The sequence below is a fragment of the Melopsittacus undulatus genome, chromosome 6 (genome assembly GCF_012275295.1).
Source record: "Melopsittacus undulatus isolate bMelUnd1 chromosome 6, bMelUnd1.mat.Z, whole genome shotgun sequence".
NCBI lineage: Eukaryota > Metazoa > Chordata > Aves > Psittaciformes > Psittaculidae > Melopsittacus > Melopsittacus undulatus.
In genome coordinates, this window is record NC_047532.1 from 70899331 (window position 1) to 70915659 (window position 16329).

At 37.8% G+C, this 16329-nt stretch overlaps 1 protein-coding gene and 1 long non-coding RNA gene across 2 annotated transcripts in view; one reads left to right on the plus strand and one right to left on the minus strand.

Annotated features, from left to right (window-relative positions):
- Positions 1-16329, plus strand: part of CLSTN2 (calsyntenin 2) — a 319995-nt gene that overhangs the window by 269773 nt on the left and 33893 nt on the right. The gene's annotated exons all lie outside the window — the stretch shown is intronic.
- LOC115947266 (uncharacterized) lies at positions 1849-15113 on the minus strand. Its single transcript, XR_004081210.2, has 4 exons — positions 15069-15113; positions 4726-4817; positions 3133-3197; positions 1849-1976 (listed from the first exon to the last, which is right to left on the minus strand). It is a non-coding gene; the product is annotated as an uncharacterized lncRNA (long non-coding RNA).

Sequence of the window (16329 nt, forward strand, 5' to 3'; positions counted from 1 at the left end):
AGTATTATGCTCTTAAAGCATACTGTGTGAAGACAGTGCTCGTGTTCACCAACAGGGAAGGGCTCGTTGGAAATGTGACACTCCAGGGGAGCCTTGGATGCAGTGATCACGAGATGGTTGAATTCAAGATCCTCAGGACAGTGAGGAGAGCGTGCAGCAAGCTCACTGCCCTGGACTCTAAGAGTCTCTGTGCGCTGAATTTCACATCTGGCCTCTTCAGGACTTCGGCCTCTTCAGGAACCTGCTTAGTAAGGTTCCATGGGATATAGACCTAGAGGGTAAGGGGGAACCAAGACTCCTGGTTGATATTCAAGGATCACCTGCTACAAGCTCAGGAGTGTTGCATCCTGACTAGAAGGAAGTGCAGCAGGAGGACCAGGAGACCTCCTTGGATGGATAAGGAGCTGCTGAGAAAAATTCAAAGGAAAAAAGAGGCTTATAAAAGGTGGAAGCAAGGACAGGTGGCCTGGGATGAATACAGGGATGTTGTCTGGGAAGTTAGGGACCAGGTTAGGAAAGCTAAGGCCCAGTTAGAGATAAACTTGGCTAGGGATGTTAAGGATAACAGGAAGGGATTCTATAGGTATGTAGCGGCTAAAAAACAGACTAAGGACAATGTAGGCCCCCTCTGGAAGCTATCGGGAGAACTGGCTGCACAGGATTTGGAGAAGGCTGAGGTTCTGAATGACCGCACCACCCAAGTCTTGGAAGACGGATGCAGGGACTCTGAAAACCTAGACCTTGGGCCCAGTGTACAAGAGGATCTGGTTTGAGACCATCTTAAGAACCTGAATGTACACAAGTCCATGGGACCTGATGAAATCCATCCACGGGTCCTGAAGGAGCTGGCGAATGATGTTGCAAAGCCACTGGCCAACATATTTGAAAAATCATGGCAGTCAGGTGAAGTTCTCGACGACTGGAAAAAGGGAAATATAATCCCAGTTTTCAAGAAGGGGAAAATGGATGACCCAGGGAATTACAGACCAGTCAGTCTCACCTCTGTGCCTGGCAAAATCTGGGAGCAGATTCTCTTGGAAGGCATGGTAGGGCACATGAAAAAGAGCAAGGTGCTTGGTGACAGCCAGCATGGCTGCACTAGGGGGGAAACCCTGCCTGACCAATTTGGTGGCCTTCTATGACGAGGCTATGGAACTGATGGACAGGGGTGGAGCAGTTGTCATCTACCTGGACTTATGCAAAGCATTCAACACTGTCCCACACGACATCTTTGTCTCTAAATTGGAGAGACATCAATTTGATAGGTGGATCAAAAGAAGCATGACCAGCAGGTCAAAGGAGGTGATCCTACCCCTCTACTCAGGTCTCATGAGACCTCACTTGGAGTATTGTGTGCAGTTCTGGTGTGCCTCAGCATAAAAAGGACATGGAACTGTTGGAACAAGTCCAGAGGAGGCCACGAGGATGATCAGGGGACTGGAGCACCTCCCATATGAAGACAGGCTGAGAAAGTTGGGGCTGTTCAGCCTGGAGAAGAGAAGGCTGCGTGGAGACCTCATAGCAGCCTTCCAGTATCTGAAGGGGGCCTATAGGCGTGCTGGTGAGGGACTATTCATTAGGGACTGTAGTGATAGGACAAGGGGTAACGAGTTCAAACTTAAACAAGGGAGGTTTAGATTGGATCTAAGGAAGAAATTCTTTACTGTTAGGGTGGTGAGGCACTGGAATGGGTTGCCCAGGGAGGTTGTGAATGCTCCATCCCTGGCAGTGTTCAAGGCCAGGTTGGACGAAGCCTTGAGTGATACGATTTAGTGTGAGGTGTCTCTGCCCATGGCAGGGGGGTTGGAACTAGAGGATCGTAAGCTCTTTTCCAACCCTAATTATTCTATGATTCTAAGACCCCCAAATCAGTTCAGTTTCATACGAGAGACTATCTTGATATGGAGTTATTAATCCACATAAACAAGCTGGAGTAAATTGCTAACTTGCTTTGTTTCTACAGTACTCTTGGAAACCTAGAAATATAAACAGAAATTCCCAGTCAGACTACACATGCAAATGTGTATTGTCACATTTATTTTCTTATTTATTGGCTAATTTTAATATTTGTATTTTACACTTCCCCTGATTTACCAGTTACACCACCTGAGTCTGTACAAAGCATGCAGTAACTGTTCTGAAAACATTGCTGCAGAGCAGGATCTGTTACTTGGGTGAGATTGCAGGTTAGGAGGTAAGTAGTATATGCTAAAAATAAATATGAATTAATTTATCTGTGCACGTGAGCTGTTTATTGCAGCCTTGGAGCCATGGGTTCTGGATGCCCACAGTTTAGAAAGTAAGTACGGTGTTATTTTTCCATTGATTTACTTTCCACATCTGGATAGTCTGTTGTCAGTAGGAAAGCCTAGAAGTGCATATGTATAAGCATGTGGTGAACGATTAAGTAAAAATGCAAAACTGAGCAGCTTTTTCGTTCCACGGTTATAAAATAAACACAGGGTGCTGCCTAGCTGTAGTTACTGAGCTTGCTTGCTTGATGCAATTCAGCAATAACAGAGGTGGATTATAATAGAAATATTTTGTCATGACCAATCTACAGATCTAATTTACTAAGACAGACTGAAGTTACAGCATGACAGCACAAAGACATGCTGCAGCTACAGTACATAATTAGGGCTTTCAGATGCTTTATCTGTCAGTATGATTAAGGAATTTCATTATTTAAAGCTGTAATTAAGCCATCCATGTTCTTGAAAACTGTTGTGAAAATATGTATTACATGTTATGAGTTTTAAGGCTACAACAGGAGCTCAGAAACTAATTTGCAAACTCTCACGCTTCACTGCAGCATTGTCACAATGCAACAGTGAATATACTTTATAGAGAAAGCTTCTTATTTAAAAGCCAAATACCTCATTTTTTTATGCAGTTATTTTCTTGCATCCAGCAAGACAGGGGAAAAAGTAATCCTCATTCCAGGATTTTTTTCATTATGCTCTGGGAATGCTGCATATGACATGTAAGAGTTTCATCACACACTGCATGCAGGTTGTTATACTGCCAGGTTGGTGACTGTGTAGTACCTTTCTCTGAGGTTAATGGAGACTCTTCTTATGGAACAGAGGGTAGGTAGACAGTAGGAAACATGGTCGTACAGGGAAACCTTACCTAGCCAGTATCCAAAGTAGAATTCATGGCATGAGAGAGTTATCTGTGCAGATCAAGAGGAGGGGCTGGTTTGAAAAGACATATATTAGTAACTGGGAATTCTAGCAAATGAAATAAAATGATAGCTAACATTTTGGTCAGATCCCAGTGAACCCAGTCTGCCACACTTAGCAAACTGAATGGAAATCTTCCTGTTGTGGTGTTGTCCATAAACCCAATTTGATACTAGACTATTAAACTGTAGAAATCAAATTCTTTGCTACTGAAATATGCATTAAACTGGAACTATTCATCTTCCTGGTTTTAGTCATTAAATTTTATTTTCTTATATTTATTATCCAGATTGTAGTGGATGTACTTGGTGCAACCTTGGCAGAGAGATGTGGACTTTATATGTCCTCATAAAATTCCTTCGAGCCCTGTCATGTGTGACCTCTCTAATTAATGCCTGGTATTTTTAATTGTATTATTATGGGTGCTAACAGTTTAATGAAATTTATGCCAGTAATTTGTCATGTGAAAGTGACCATATAAACAGCTCCACACCTAAGACCATAGGAAACATTTAGTTTTAGTATAGATTTATCAGTTCTCACTATACCACCTCTCTAGGTCATCAAAACCAGTATTCTTATATACAGAACTCTTGGGATGTATTAGGAATGACTCTGGTAGGTAAATTAAATGTATGATTTAAATGATTTTAACAAAAAGATCAGTTGCATTTTTCACAAGCTTTACTTTTTCAACATATTGTCCTAAGATACAGATTTTAAAACTTTCAGAAGAATTGATATCTATTGGCTATATTGAACTATTATAATGTTAGTGGGCTTATTTGCTGGAGAAAGGGCAAAAATCCTGAGGGCTGTATTAAGTATCTGTAAAGCTTATAAGCCAGTACCTCCACTGATATAAAATGGCCTTGTTCTCAGTGCAGCTGCTACTGCACTGGCTAAGAACCTAAACCTTTGCTTTCTTACCAAACAAATACATGCTCTATAAGAGTAAAGGGAACGTCAGCAGTTTTTCACTAAGGTCAGAGTAACTGTGCAGGTTTTTAATTCAGTGCCCCTAATTAGGAATAAATTCTTCAAGTTGTGTTTAGATCTGTGAGCTTTGCTAGAGCATGACAGAGCCAGGATTACTCCAAAATTTAACATTAACCATCTTTTAGCTCTGATTATGTGAATTGTGAATCCATTGATAGTATAGTGCTGGCTAGAAAACGGAAATCCTTATGAATAATTTCATGGCTTGAAAGCATTTGTTACGTTAGAGTCACATATTCTTTGTAAGCTGGAAATGAATCCTCAGAAACTTCCTAGGCAGGCAAAAGCAGGAGCCTCACTTGAATTTTCCACAAGCAGAAATTGTTTTCCAATGAAACTAAGTTTCTAAGTGCAACTTTAATGTCAAAAATTGCAACTTTATTGAATCATAATTTCAGGACAATTACTGACATGCTTTAGTATTATTATTGATAGCTGTAATATTTTTATTAGTCTTATTATTTTTTTCTTAGTATTTGCATAAATACTGGTCATAAAAATTCAACATCAGTAAATTAATTTCCAGAGAGAAACATCGTACCTGTTGTATGAAGTTCTACTTTGGTACTGCAGCACACCTTCCAAGTCTTCTCACAGCAGTCAGGTCAATTCCTATTTCTAATTTACTCATAGCTGCTCAAAAAGAGATGCAGGCGGGTAGTGCACAGATTATTCCAGGCCCTGCACTTGTGTTCTTCCAAATGGACAACAAATGGTGTTCAAGACACTGAAGAATTTCACTGTGTTTTTTTCAAGCAGTTAGTCAGGGTTCAGGCTCTTGCTAAGTTATTTTCCAGTCTTTCAACGATTGTTTATTACAAATTCAGCCTTTTCCCTTTCAATTTGTTTACTCCAATTAACCTGTGGACTCAGACTTGTGCAGAGCAATTTACTGTTGCTGTTGTAATTGGATAGACAGCCTGCATGGCATTTTGCTAGTCTGTGTAAGTGGCCTCAAGCCTGCTGTCTGTCATTGAGGCATCTCTGCTGACATCAACGGATTTGGATGCACTCCCAAGTAACAGTTTGCCATAATGCTCCATAGCTAGCACAGAGACCCTGGTTTCAAATTCAGTCTTAATTTTCTGTGTTCTGAATATTTAACTGAATGTGGATGATTTAATGAAGATTCTTGTAGTAATTTTTTTGCCCAGTGCTCAGCTAAAATAAATAGATTAAGAATTAGGATCACAGTTAAGTGTATTACAATTTAAACAGAAAATTATTTTATTAATCTTAACTCGTGTGTGTGTGTGTGTGCAGTAGAATACCACACTACTTTGTATGCAAACGTAACAGGAAATCCCCAGTTTCCTTCAAAAAGGAAGGAAATTCAGACCTTTCTGAATGTCATACCCGAATTCCTTGCAGTACTGTTCTTTACTTCCTTGGCTATCATTTTCTAGTTCAGGTGGACTGACTGTGGTTTGATTTTAGAAACAAACAGCCCTGAGCTGTTATACAATTTACCTATGGCTTTATCTTTTAAGTATTTAAGCAATTTCAGTGGTTTTCATTAAACTATCAGCATGCTTACATATAATAATATGTATTTTTACATATAAAAGCCATTTTATTTTGAAATTACAGTGGTAGTTTTCATACATGTTAAGCAGTTTGGTTTTGTTTTGAAATCAGGCATCAAGAATCAGTCAAGAAATAAAGGCACTGACATTAATTACCAGCTAATTAAAACACAACCCTGCCTTTCTCACCCACCTTTCCATTTTATGTTACACACAGCAGTGCCTTAGACTTATGGAAGCACATTTAGCTTGGTAGAGTCTTACAAGAAAAGGTTTTATGCAAAGCCTTTAATTGCTTCCCTTGGAAGTTTTCAGGAAAAGCATAAAGTCTGTTTAAGTGTTCACCACAAAGCTTTTCATAAACATTTAGAAAATCAGTAATCCTCTGATTTCACAGAATCGCAAAATGATTTGGGTTGGAAGGGACCTTTAAGGTAACTCATCCAGTTCCAACCCCAATGACAGAGGCAGGGACACCTTCCACTAGACTAGGTTGCTCTTTTTCCTCATGACCTTGACAGGTGGCTAAGTAGCCATCTTTTCACCATTTGAAAGCCTTCTGCAATCCTTCAAGACAATGAATCGATTATTTATATACATGGACTAAAGTATCTTAGACTCATCGCCACAAAAACCTTTATCTTTTAAAACTGTGTAGATTCCAGGCTTAGTCCTGCTTTAATTCCCACATGGAGCAACATTTGCTTGAAAATTTGAAAGAAAATATCAACAAGTCAATATTTCCTGAAACTTGCACCAAATGTATCAGGTTCTGCTAAAAATGTCTGAGTTCCAAGTTGTGGAGTTGGTGCTTTTAAGCTTTGATATAAAAAAGTGTGTGTGTGCGGTTGCTATTGAAACAACTGTGAAAAACATCTCCCTTGAATTCCATGCCTTCACAAATCCTGTCTATCCCAGTTTCATGATACCTCTGCTAACATGTTTGCTGTACTTACAGTTTAAGAGCATCTTACAATAATTATCAATAGATAATTGGGACAGACAAGTGGTGCATAGTCAGTTGCAGAGTGTCTGTGACTGAGCTGAAGACACACAAAGTATTTGACAGTTATATTTTGAAATAGTTTGTAGAAATTTGAAATATTTTTTATTATTTCCATATTTCAGTACAGGTGGTTACTTTGTCAGCTCACAAAACTAAATGAAAACTTCACTACAATGAATTATCGAAGCAGTGTATTGATGTATAGTACGTATTTGTATGCATTGGGAATTAAGATTATGTCTACAGTAACTGAGTATTAAGCCTTTATGTATTAATGATGGCTTAAACTCACACCCGTGATTTGAAAATCAGAATGCAAACAAGTCTTTTGTAGTAGGCAGAAGGAATGCAAGTACTGCTTTTCTGTAATCGTTTCAATGCTCTAAATTGAGAGTACATGATTAACTTGTACAGTCAGTAATGTGTCTACTTAACCTCATCTGCAATGGGAATGCTACATAGAAATTAACAGCTCATGTGCACCAAGATATATGTGGGTGTATGCTTGTTGTGCACTCAGGGGGGCACAGAGCCCCACACTGTTTGATGCTCTCTTAGATTGACTCTGATAGTTGGCTGCCCCAGAGAATTGCTTTTTCTCTGAGAGTAAATTAACTATGCTTTTAGCTGTGATATTGGTATGACAGCTACAGTGTAAATGTAATTTCTCACACTATGTGCATCCTGTCTTCATGCCCTTCAGACATGTTTAGTCATCATCAGGAAACCTTAAATACACAAGCCCTTTCAGGAGCTTCAGAATCTTTTCTTGTAGAGCAGAAAGGTGAAAGGATAAAAAGCATTAAATAGAAAAATAGTACTTAAAGCTTACGATTCAGAAGGTGCTTTATCATACTTCAGGAGTAAGAGTAAATAGTAGACAAAAAAAAATCTCAAAAGGAGATACAGATCTCCACACACATCCAGGTACAGATAGGTAAGAGATACCGGGTTACCACATATATACTTGTGGGTTTTTTTTTTTTCCCCCATAAAAGGCATTAATGATAATGTGGGGGTTTTAAAGCAAGGTTTTATTCTATAGTAATGGTTCCATCTGCCACCCATTAATATCTCTTAACTGTGCTACTTACCTGAGTGAAAGGGAGAGGGAGGCATTTTCATGTGATCTTATTTCCATAAAGTTTTCTGTACAGAATTATCCAAAACCTCAGCCATCTCAGATAACTTTTGTTCACAGCATGGTTAATGTTCAGAAAGAATGTGAGGCCACATATTTGCTGTGCAGTGGTCTACAGGAGCTCAGGCTCAATGGTGCTAAAGAGGATGTTAATACCAACCCAAGCAGCACAGTCACCAGCCTTGGGCAAGTGAAGTACATTCTGGGAGAGTACTGTAATGATACATGGATATCCTTCATTAATATTTCAAATATGCTTCAGTTCCTGCGTGTGATCTGCCTGTATGTTGTGCTGTATGTACATAAACCCACTTCTGACCTCAGTTTCATTGTTTAAAAGGAAGTGGTCATACAACTGAAAATGTCTCTCATGTATACAGAGTTCCCAATTGTAATAGCTCTGGTGTGTAGGGAATGATGAAAGTTTTGTAGCTAAGATTAAAATTGGAACCTGTGTCTTTCCATTTATCTTCTGGAATTATCTATATTTATAATGATTTATGGTCTTGACAGCAGTGCATAGGCTAAATCAGAATTGTTTGGGGCATTTTGGTCTGTAAGATGTGTGTTCAGAGGAAAATTATTGGCCAGGGTTACTTTTACTATTGATTTGGCTTACCTCTGTATGGCCACAATTACTTTTTAATATGTAATCTGAAGAATGTTTATTGGGGCATGATCACTTCATAGCCTTTTTTTTTTTCCTTATCCCTGTGCATGCTTAATCTGTTCTATAAATTAATTTTTCTTTCAGCACACAAAATTTGAATAGGGCACAAATGATTTCCAGTCCCTGATTGGTAATGGAGCTGCAAATACTAAAATAATGGTGTCAATAATAAATTGATGAGTGCTTTACAAAAGAAGCAATACAAATTTAATCCTCTCCATGAGGAGTAGTACCTCTGAAAAAGTCTAGAGTTGGCTCTTGAGTTTGATGGGGAATACTGAAAGGGAGAAAAGTAGCAGTGAAGCAACAGGGTATCTTGAAAAATAGGATCTCTGAATTGTACAGGAAAAAAAATAGAGACGTAGTTCTGCCTATAAAAATATGAAAATGAAGGAACTTCTGGAAGATGCAGGGGAATAAGGTGAAGAGAAATGGGTGGAAAAGATGGCTGTAGATAGGAAGGAGAAAACAAGTACAGAAAGTTGAGAGAGGTTGATACAGAAATCTGTTCTTTGTTTCCAGTTAATCATTTTGAAGAAGGAAACTGTATGGCTGAGATACCTGATGAAAATGGAATCACCGAGTATCTGCATTCCTTCTCTTCATTGTGCAGTTGCTATCAGTAGAATCACAGCAAAATGAGAAGGAACAAACTTGCAGCTAAAATAAACCTTTATTTGTTTCTGGTAAAAGGAACTCAAAAGCAAATATTGAATGGGTAGTTTCATTTTGAAGGGATATTTTCACCATTCTGCTGTGAGGGGTTTCATCCCCAATTTCATCCCAAGGAAGTATCTGCTCTTGTTAGAGTTCCATATCAGTTAGTTTGGGTCTATTCTAATATACTTCAGGAGAGCATATTGGCCTTTTTGTCCTCAGTACTCAGATTCTGTTTTCCTCCTTTCTTTAAAAAAGTGTTACACAGTTTTGAAAAGATCTGAACTATTTCTGCCCCATTTTGACAAACAGAAGAAGGTGTAGGTTTCAGTGTTGGCTTTGGGTTTTCCTGAAGAGCCCATTGTCCCATTTCTAGCAATAGTAATTTCATTTTAGAAAGATGTCTGTAGTCCCGCAGCCATTTTCCAATCAGCAAAACAGTGCTTCACAGAGGAAATACCAGCCAGCTCAACTGTGAATACAGGTTTGAACTTTCAGGTGATTATTTTAATGATATCCACAAAACTTTAAGGGTTTGTACACCACTGATACTGAAAATTTATTCCCACAGTCTATTTGTTTCATGTCCCTAATGTTCAACCCGGGACTGTTCTGGGACGTAGTTCCTCAATGCTGACTTGTTTCCTCCCATAAAAGCACTAAGAACATGACTATGATTAGTACTGAATGCTAGTTATATACTGACTAAATAACAGCATTCCCTGGCAAAGTCACAAATATAGCTGATAAGTAATTACCTCTGTGAGGTATGTAACATGTAATCAGCCTTTCTGCAAAGTGCCAGCTATGTAATTAAAGGCCCAGCAGTTACCATTTCAGTAAAAGACTATGCATAATATTTGGGTTGTATAATTTCCTGGCTTATCTGTGAGTATAAATACAGAAACATGGTTACAAAGCTATTCTTCACTTTACAGAAATTATTCAGTAGCCAAATATGACTCATCGCCACCTTTTATCTGCAATGAAAGCAAAATAGCATTTTCTTTTATCTGCATTATGTCCTAATTACCTGCTGGAACTGAAATAAATAGAACAGTAATATGCATGGGGAAGGAGCATCTCCCTCTCATGTCTTTCTGCAGTTACAGCTAACTACATCAGACTACAGCAATATTCAAAATTATCATAGTAGTGGGCTCCTGCTAATAACACTAGGTGATGCTTCAGAGATGCCCTTTCAGTTTAATGTGAGAGTTGTGTAAGAACAGGAATTCTTTTATCTCTGAGTTGCACTGTGAACCTTCAACACAGCACATATCTTTCAAGTAAATCACCTTTCCCAAAATGTGGAAATTGTGAAAGGGTGTTTAATGCCTGTGTCAGCTATATCTTCCTTTGCTAAGTAGGTTTAAAGCAGCCCTTGCAAGTTTGCAAGCAGTGTCAATACTTCCTTCAGAGGCAGCAAACCTTTGAAGAGAGATGTGTCAGGTGATGGAAAGCCTTCAAAGAGCCAGCAGTACCATATTCAGCAATAGAGAGGTCATTAGCCCAGGGGAGTGTTCTGCTGGGCCTCTTCTGTTAACAGAATGCCCAACTCAGGAATCCTACTATATCTCACCTACCTGGTGGTAGGTGAGAACTGAGGTATCAAGACTAGATATTTATTTCATGAATGAAGAATAGCACTTCCTGTGGGATTTGAACAGATAAGCACTATGGTCTAACAAAATAAGTGATATGAGAAGGTGGGAATGTGTGAGAGGCAGGAGGAGGAGGAGGAGGGAGGTCACTTCAGAATCCAGTTTTCAGAGCTGACCTAAGTGTTTGCCCTCAAAAGCAAACAAGCCACAACTAGTCTGTGTTCTTTGGAGTCTAGTTTGTGTTAATCACACTATCTGCACCTTCATGTCTAAGTAGCCGTCTGAAACAAGCATTATATTTCTTCAGACACCAACAGCAAGGGAAGGATAAATCATCATATTCTGAACAGCAACAATCTCCTTTTCTCTTAGTGCATCCTCCTTAAAAAATACTGTTATTGACTACCTCTTCAGGAGTATGGCCAGACTTCTGAGCTGCCTGAAATCTCAGTCCTTGGAGCAGCAGCAATTAAGACACCTGACTTAAATGTAACCTTTAACATTTGAGTATTAGTATTTCAGTCAGGTTTTTATAAAATAAAATAATAATTATTTAAAAAAGCAGTATATTGATATATGAAAAGTAATTTGAGAGGATGGGATGGCTTGGTTTGTATTAACACTCATAGTCCTACCTTTAATTGCATATTATTACTGAAAGGTGTTTTTTAAGCAAATACTGCCTGTTTCCAGTGGCTACTTAAACCTGTATCTCATTTAGCTCATGAGCAGAACTCCATTTGCAGGCCATACACATCACTGAGTCCTCAGAAGAGTGAAAAATAAGTTCACTGAAATTGTCTTAATAGAAATATCTATTAGATAGAATCCCTGCACATATCATCTGAGCAGAAGGCAGATCCTGGAGATCAGAGAAAGTGCTTTAAATTCCAGGTAAGATTCAGAGATGAATGATGAGGCCTCATGAGTGAAATAAAGTAAAATTCTACATACGCTGTCTTGAGGTATGAATAAACTCACAGACAAAAAGGTCATTTCAGCTACCTTCGAAGGTAGCTTGATCAAAAAGCCCAAACGTCTTTTCAGTTTTGGTTATACATCAATATTAGGAAGGACATTAGTAACACACAGATGTGAAACTAACACAATTTGGGCCTCAGTGTATGTGCAAACATTATCCCTAATGTATCTGGGCACTTCTGATTGATGTATTTATAACAATAATGTGTTCCGTATGGCAATAAAAGTTACATATGTTTTAAAATCATTAATAGTTAAAATTCAAAAATCTAATTGAAAACTTCAAATAGCATAATGTTAGTCAGATCTCAGGTCTCAGAGTATGAAACAAACGAAGTATTTGGGCTATTTCAGTTAGGTAAGAGGTCACCAGATTTAGCAGGATTATATTTTTAACCCGTAGAGTTATTCTTACTTTGTAAATGGTAGTAATGTTTTTGGTTGGTGAATAATTCTCAAAGACTATATCTCCCTAAGTCTTTGCATTTTAAATCTCCGGTCATAGATACAGACATTTGGATATATAACATTTATAGCAGTTTCTGTGGTTTAAAGAGATGTTTAACAGAAAATTTATACTGAGAAATCACAGCACAGATCAATATCTGGCACATAAATAAATTCTAAAATTATATGAGCCCTTGAAAGCTGGAGGCAGAAAATTAAGCTTGTACTGCTTATTCTGGCTGAGATTTTGGTTGTTTGTATTCCTCTGATTTAGTTAGATAAGGGTTGATTCAGCTTGATTTTAAAATAATGTTACCATGTATCATTATTAGGTAGAAAGTGCATTCATCTCAGGATATTGATCATTCTTTCCACTTAGAAAGAAGCAGTTTCCCACCCTGATAGGACCAAGGAAATATTTTATTGAGCCTGACAGGCTGCAGTATTTCATGGTGGGAGGTAATAATGCCTCTTCTTTTTCTTTCCTGCTCCCCACAGCAGTAGATTTCAAAGGGCAAATCCATGCGGACAGTGGCCATCCTGCATTTCTGAAGCAGTTTGTTATCCTTAGTATTATCCTTAGTAAATTTATTTATTCTCTTATATGTGCAGGTAACTCATTTGTGGAATGTTGATATGGTCTGCAAATAAATAGCTGTAGCCATCAGATTGATTGCTAGCCATGACAGCACTTTGCAAAAAGACCATCAGCATAACTGTCCCCTTTAAAATGTAAAACATTTGGGAAGCAGAGTGTGTCCAATAGGTTGCCCTACTACATCATCTCCTGCCTTTGGTAACAGGAAGAGCTTCCACTGGTGAAACACTGGTTTAAAAAGAGTAGATTTTTGTTGTGACAAAACTGATTTTTCAAGTGTACTTAAAACTTCCAAATAGTTAAAAAGGGGTAAAAGGGAAGCTGATGGCTTATTTGAAAACAACATAAGGTTAGCATTCCTCTTTTTTTTTTTTTAGCATTATTTAAGCACTTGTTAAAAGTAATTTTATACTGTAGCTTGTCTTACTTGGTGCTGTAATGAAGGCGGCAATTGTAGAGCATGGACATACAGTGTAGTATGAAGTTTGGTGGCTCCTGTATATGTATTTGTATTTTTTATTACTGACATAGCGAGACAGATGATCAAAGAGCAAATAACATGGATGAGACTTAAAATTTGGTAAGTATTCATTTTAGAAATTATTTGGGCTATTTTACTACTGATTTCTGAGCCTTAGTAACCTTTGTAGTACATACTATTTCAAGTGCGTCCTAGTTCTCCTACGTTCAGTGGAATCCATTAGTATACATTTCTCCTAACAGATGGTAAATACTCTTTTTTCAGTCATACTATGTGCTTGTTTTCAAGAGGTGAGATCAGGTTGGAGTCAGCCTAGCCCAGTTTGGACCTCCACTTTAACTGCCTAATGTCACTAAATGAGTTTCTGAAGATTTTCTGTTGATGATACGTTAAGACTCAGGTGCATTATTATGTTGGAACTAGGTGATCTTAAGGTTCTTTCAAGCCCTAACTATCCTATGATTCTATATTATACACCATAGTGAATTTAGCCTCCTGTTCTATGAGGAGGAGTCACACTTAAAATCACACCCAAATTTTAACACCTAAATTCAGTTAAGTGAAATCATTGCCTCTTCCTCAGGCTTGTGGCTCATATATTTATTTTTACAATGACAAGATGGAAGGAGCTTTAGAGATACCTTCACTCAATGAGAGAGATAGGAAAGTATGTAATTGTTGGTCAGAATTGGTTATGTTTAGGTGAGTGTGAAAAGTGAAGAGAAACTGCCTAAGCAAAGAGAAATTGCCTACTTCAGGTGTGGGCAATGAAGAGTTTATTGACATCTCACAAACACTGCTATATATATAGTTTACCTTTTAATTTCCTGCTACTTCATTGATGAATGAATGCACAATTAAAAATCTTTATCTGAGTATTCTTAAAGAAAAATTATTTGGTTTAGTAGGGATGTAGGGATGCACAATATTAAAAGATTCATGAGCTCGTGATGCATTGGCAACTTCTGAGTAGTTCTTTTAAGATTTACAGTTCTGTCATATTAGGAATGTCTGGCATAAAACTTCAGCTGGGTGCTGTCTGAGCCTCAAATATATGCTGTGTAACATTTAGAAAACTATTCAGAAGGAAAAGCCAGCATGCATAATTATGCACAAAATTGAGTTTGAATTCCCAGTTTGTTGTGATTCTGATGTGCAGAGTGAATCCTGAGTATTTACTGTGGGTTCTTCTGTTTTAATTTTCTACCATGTTCTGGTATGTTTTGATTTAGGAACAACTTCTGTGTAGAGTGCACATAGCAATGAATGAATTTATGGAAGGGTTGTATTTGACCTAATGAGGACTTTGAATTTTTTAGCCATTGCTAGAGGTATATGCTATAAAATGCTAAGAAGAAAGTGTGATGACTGTGGGCTACTTTTGTACAACAGGCATTTTCTGATGCCTCGTAAACTCCTGTTCCTTAAGAGGGCTGAAAACAAACAATTATCTAACGCTCCCTTGAGGTCACTAATTCTGATGAACAGCTGGACTACTAAGTGCTGTTTGGCTTTTACATCAGGGTACTTTTACGTGTTTTGTTAGTTAACAATCAAGTGGTGTTAATTGATAGGAAAAAAAGAAAGGAAGAAAAAACAAGGGGGAAGCAAAATAACAGTACCAGTATGAGTTACAGTTCAGTAAAGGTTTCTGTTAAAGATAATGAGTGCTATAAGAACAAAGAGCAGCCAAAATGGAAACCTTTTTACTACTATTATTATTTAAGCATAGTAGAGAAAGTTGCTAACTGCTTATTTAAGTGGTGTACTCACCTCCTGGCTTTCCAACTTCTGAAATCAGTGCTGCCTGCTTCACTGGGAATCGATTTCTGACAGCATTATGAGAGGGGAGTATTTCTTCTGACACAGCACGCCACTTCAGCTCCACCCATTATATTCTCTGATGTCAGAGCATCCATCAGCCTAGAAAGTCTGGAAAGATGGGTTGCCCAATTCAGAACACCATGTTCAAACGATGTTCACTAGACTTACTTGAGGGAGAGAGAAAAGCAGAAAGAGTTTAATGACCAGGAAAAACTTCCTACTCATGAAGAATAATCAACATGTTCCTTCCTGATCACATTAATATTTCTTCATGGGTTCATGGCAACAGTTTATCCAAAATATTTTATGTTATATTAGGTACCAAGACTTAGTTGTTAGGTAGCTGAAGGAGTATTAATAATACTTTTGTTTAATAGTATAATTAACAGTTACAAGTTTTCTGTTTCACTTACATGTTTAGTTTCAATTTCAGTCCAACTCAACTATTAAATACATAGTTTCTGAAAACTTTTTAGATCCTTTAGCATTCTCTGATAATTTCTCCTTTTTTTTAGAAGTTTATAAAATGATTTGTTCTAATACAAGCTCTGAAAGTATCCTGGAAGTCTTTACAACTAGAATAAGAGCCTCACAACTGATAGAATACTACAAATTGGTCTAAGAAAATATTTGCACCGATCTGAGCTCTTTGAGATTTATTCATCTTAGTGATAATAGTGAGTTTTTCATTGTAAAATACTGGAATTCCAAGTGTTCTGCAAATTTGCTTTCAAATTTATTTCACTCTACGTTGTAATAAAAACTCCAAAGGCTGTATGTTTGAGTATGCATATGTATGTTTATATATTATGCATTCATACATATGTATATGTACAAAGTAGTGTAGTATTTTCCAAGAGTTAGACAGAAAAGGAAAGAGCCAGCAATAATACCATGCAAGATCTTACCAGGGGACTCTAAAAATGAGAGGCTGCGAGATGTCTTTGATTATTATTTTTCCCCTTTCTCCTCCTTTCTTCTAATACAGTTAACAAATAGAAGTTTACCATTAGATCTGTTAATTCCTTTCAGGTGAAGTCTTTATAAAGGGCTTGTTTGCAGATGACTCAGACATCAATACGTGGCTGGAATGAAGTTGGTTTCATTAAATTATAGAGTAATAGAGAGAATATTGTGATTACAAAAGAGGGTACACAGCACTGTGACCAAAGACAGTGATAAACTGTGCCTGGCAGAATGCCAACAACAC